This window comes from Sinohyriopsis cumingii, chromosome 17 (genome assembly GCF_028554795.1).
Source record: "Sinohyriopsis cumingii isolate HCF-2022 chromosome 17, ASM2855479v2, whole genome shotgun sequence".
Lineage (NCBI taxonomy): Eukaryota > Metazoa > Mollusca > Bivalvia > Unionida > Unionidae > Sinohyriopsis > Sinohyriopsis cumingii.
Window position 1 is genome coordinate 110789084 of NC_142977.1, and position 4978 is coordinate 110794061.

The 4978-nt window shown below is 36.0% G+C and overlaps 1 long non-coding RNA gene across 1 annotated transcript; it reads left to right on the forward strand.

Moving 5' to 3' along the window:
- Positions 1-443: 443 nt before the first annotated feature.
- On the forward strand, positions 444-2525 carry LOC149779665 (uncharacterized). Its single transcript, XR_016415420.1, has 4 exons — positions 444-586; positions 1250-1335; positions 1799-1928; positions 2444-2525. It is a non-coding gene; the product is annotated as an uncharacterized LOC149779665 (long non-coding RNA).
- Positions 2526-4978: the final 2453 nt, after the last annotated feature.

Below are 4978 nucleotides of genomic sequence, written 5' to 3' on the forward strand. Positions count from 1 at the left end.
TGACTAACTGACCGACAAACGTACAGGAAATATGGATTAACAGATGAACCTGCATAAACAGCATGCCAAAGAACGGAAAATTTACCCGCAGCCATGATCTAGTTACATATCGTACCACCAAAAGAAATTGACACTAAATAGAAGTGGTTTATTTAAAGGGTATTTCGGTACATTTGTGTTGAATCGTGACAGCGAAAAGTGAACGAAAACTTTCAGTGATAAGAAGCAAAATGTAATCTTATTGCTTGCATACGTTGCAAATTCATAGATAACTTATGGAAAATGTAATCCATCAAATGTAAAAACCAGCTGAAATCAAAATCTCTTTGCATGTGTAACAATTGACATTTTTATTCTAAAAATATCCAGACTATTACGTACATGTTTGTACATATATCAGGGAAGTCGACATTAGTATATGGGATATAGTTTCAGCGATATATATTTCTTTACTCTTTAAGCAACTTTTAGAATGATATGATATCCGAAATTAAGAGTCACGTTTGATTACGAGTATAAAGAACGACTTACTTTGAACTTCATGCACAGATAGATCCCACTGCACGGACGGAGCGGACGACATCCTGTAAGTTACCAGTCTTTAGCACACTATTTTCATCCATAGGTTCAAATATAAATTCTGCATATTGTATTCTAATTATTGCAATGACAGTTAAGGAGGGTTTTAATTCATATTTGCATGCATATATAAGGAATGTGTGTGTTTTGCGTTTTGAGTGTCTAAAATCACATTTATTCCTTCCATTAGTAGTAATAGAGAAAAGTTATGGAAATTACTATATTGCATGAATATTCGTGAGAAAATCCAACTTTTATGAAAAGATATTATAATATGGATGGAAATGGAAATAGCAGTATTGTTATTTGGAAGGAAATGTAACTTGTAGAATCATCATCAGGTCAGTCAATCGGTATATCATTTTGAAATTTCTTGACATAAACGATGGATATTGACAAGTCGGGTAGAAAAAGGCATTATACAAGCTAATTCGACTCGTGGATAGCCGATTCGAAGGATTAAATTGGATAATGAATGCGTCCCTTTCTCTCAAAAAACGTTGGTAATGCCTTCAAAGTGATTCTTGGTGAACAATTGAAGCATCGTAAAAATTCTTATCAAGACTAAATCATTCACATTTTGAGTTCACATTCAAACTTTGACACGTCAAGAAACGTGAAAAGGGTTAGACTGATTCTTTATTATGTGGAAATATTTTGTATGTTTTAGCAAAATGAAGCTTGCCCTGGTTCTGCTGGTTCTTGTCCCTCTTGTTCTCGCCTTGCCCGTGGATGAGAAAAGATTCCTCCTTGATTGTAAGAAAATGTAAAATTTAGAATTTTTGTAGTATTGCCGGTAACCTGGCTGTTTTAGAGTTTGTACCAAGCATAACTCTCTCTCTCTCTCTCTCTCAGCGAGCGCTCGGAGCACTTGTCTACATCTGACATGATTCTACAAGGATTTTAATGAATTAAAACATAATACCAACTTATAAGCCGTTGAGAGCACATCAGTTTAGGTTGGTAGTAAAAATATGTAATTATAATTTGTTTTAAAGAAAAGAATGGATTAAATTAACGATGTAAAATAGCTGAAAGTCGTTAACAAATCAGCAGGGAATGATGTGTATGCATGACTGAGTCTTACATCTATGTACTTTAAATACAAGACGTGCCAAACTTGTTACAATCAATATCGCGTATCGTGATGCATATACAATTATTTTTTGAGGCATTGAATATTCATGCAATATTGTTTATTTATGTTCTCTTTTTTAAGTCAGTCACCTTGTCAGTCAGCTGAAACATGTAGTCACCAGTAGTACGGGACACGCTGGGTGTGTAACTCTTTGCCATGCCCTTCCCGGAGTTAATTTGGTCAGTTTCCTCTGCGACCCTGCTTGTACAGAGTAAGTAACTGCATAGTCACTTTAGTATCTTTGGATTTATAATAGTTTGCTATGAAGGTTAACGGTCATGAGTAAGGATTTATTTATTTATTGTTTATTTTTCAGCTATGTTAAATTTTAAAGGAATATTACAGGGAAATTTTACGAAATTTTTTTAGATCGATACTTTATGCTTTTTTCCACGAAATTTATATTGACATCCAGCTATTGAAATGCACTTTTTTAAAAATATATAACGAGTGAATAATAACCGTTATTTCGTTCCATTTAATTGATATGAGGACGACAGATTAATTTATGAGTGGATCAATGTATTGACGAAAAGAAGGATGTTTAAGAGATAATTTGATTAAATATGAAAGAAAATAATTTCATGTTTGCCTTGCAAAATAAAAATGATTTAGTCAATAACACATCTGGCGTTTTTGGTGAGACCCACTTACATTTTAAAATCATAATCATATCAACATATATCTAACATGCATCATTCAAGATTTGTTGATATTCCTTTTCAGGGTTCAGAAACTTGTCGCTCATGGCTAAACAACAGAGATTTACATGTTCTGCTTTCCCATAATAAAATATTCCACTAACAAATCATGAATTCATTTTGTTCCTTGCAATAATTAAAGTCTTTCCTGTCTCAAGTCGTGTTACGATTTTCATAATGTTTCATAATGCCAACCATGAAACTGACTTCCGGTATCTGTTAATAATACAGTTCAAAATTACGAGCTATATGTGAAAATAGTTGTCTATTCATAAAAATTTTTATTATGAAACACGACCTTTCCGCAACATATATGTCTTTTCCAAGTGTAAGTTCAGTTCAACTGTAGCAGATGATAAACATACATACATACATACATACATACATACATACATACACACACACAGACAGACGGACAGACAGACACAAGATAAAGATATAGCATTAATTTTAGAGACTCTAGACATAAAACGGATGTCAAGAGTAGTGAAGTGGAGTTGTTTAGCCTCAATAGGAATTAGCATTAAAAACATCCCTGGGCCTGTTTAGCCTCAATGGAGATTTAACATGGGAGAAACACCTGGACCTGTTTAGCCTCAAGGGAATTTAACATGGGAAAAATCTTGGACCTGTTTAGCCTCAAGGGGAATTTAACATGGGAAAAAGTCTTGGGCAACTCTATCCTCAAGGGGAATTTAACATATGGAAATTGAACATGGTGGGTCTGTATAACGTCAAGGGGAATTGAACATGGTGGGACTGTCTAAGGACAATGATGGTAGAGGGTCAAACAGAACAGAGACAGAGACATGCATACACTAGTACAAGCGTGAGATTTATATATAAAGCATTACCAAGACCTGAAATCTTGCTGGGGTGTTCAAAAATTTGCATAATTGTAATGATGCTATAAATAGCTGTAATCAAGGAAATGCTCAACGACAAAATGGATGTGACTAAAAGTAACGCCAAAATGACGAAATTGTCCCAGAATTTAAAGGAAAATAAACATATCCCCGAAAATTAAGTAACAATGGTTTAGACTAAAATGGATAAAATTAGTAACTACTTACAATATCAACTTGTGTGACGATCGTGGATAAACACCCATGTATCTATTTATAGCTATAATCAGCTGAAATTCCTATGAAATCTCACTATCTATTTATAGTCACAACTTCTGGGTTATTCCTTTGGAAAACCCCACTATCTTTTTATAGCCTCAGCTTGAGTGACGTTCCTGTTTGTGAACTCTAGTACATATGTATAGCTACAACCTGTGGAAAACCCCAAGTCCATATTTATAGTCTCAAAATTTCCAGCGTCAGTGACGTTACTGTACTGGAAACTAGGGGATAAATCGTAACAGTGTTGCAAGTGGCTGACCTGAATACGCGCTACTGTAGGTAGGTATGTATAATGTATTTGATAGGGATAAAGGGAGCTTTATAGGGACAAACAGAGACCAATACACACACACACACGCACGCACGCACGCACACCACAGACAGAAGAAGAAAAAACAAACCCAAAATATACTATTCACACAGGGAAGAGGAAAAAAACCAACAAATATACTATCCAGACGTTCTTACACTAACACACACACACACACAGACAGATCGAAGAATAAAACCAAAATTAAAATATACTATCCATACAAACGTACGCGAACCCGTACAAACCCCAAATATACTATCCACACAAACGTACGCGAACGCATACAAACCTCAAATATACTATCCATACAAACTTACGCGAACGCATACAAACCCCAAATATACTATCCACACAACGTCGCTAACGCGTACAAACCCCAAATATACTATCCACACAACGTCGCTAAAGCATACAAACCCAAAATATACTATCCACACGGAAGGGAGGGGAAACAAACCCAAAGTATACAATCCACACCGAAGGGAGGGAAAACCAAACCAGATATACTATCCATACAAGCGTACGCGAACGCATACAAACACCAAATATACTATCCACACAACGTCGCTAACGCGTACAAACCCCAAATATACTATCCACACAAACGTACGCGAACGCATAAAACCCCAAATATATTATCCAAACAAACGTACGCGAACGCATACAAACCCCAAATATACTATCCACACAACGTAGCTAACGCATACAAATCCAAAATATACTATCCACACGGAAGAGAGAGAAAACAAACCCAAAATATACTATCCACACCGAAGGGAGGGAAAACAAAACCAAATATACTATCCATACAAGCGTACGCGAACGCATACAAACCCCAAATATACTATCCACACAACGGCGCTAACGCGTACAAACCCCAAATATACTATCCACACAACGGCGCTAACGCATAAAACCCCCAAATATACTATCCAGACAACGTCGCTAACGCATACAAATCCCAAATATACTATCCACACTCGGGAGGAAGAAGAAAAAAAACAACCAAATATACGATCTACACAACGTAAGCGAACACACACACAAACACACACACACACACACACACACACACACACACACACACACACACACACAAGCACACCACAGAGGGAAGAAG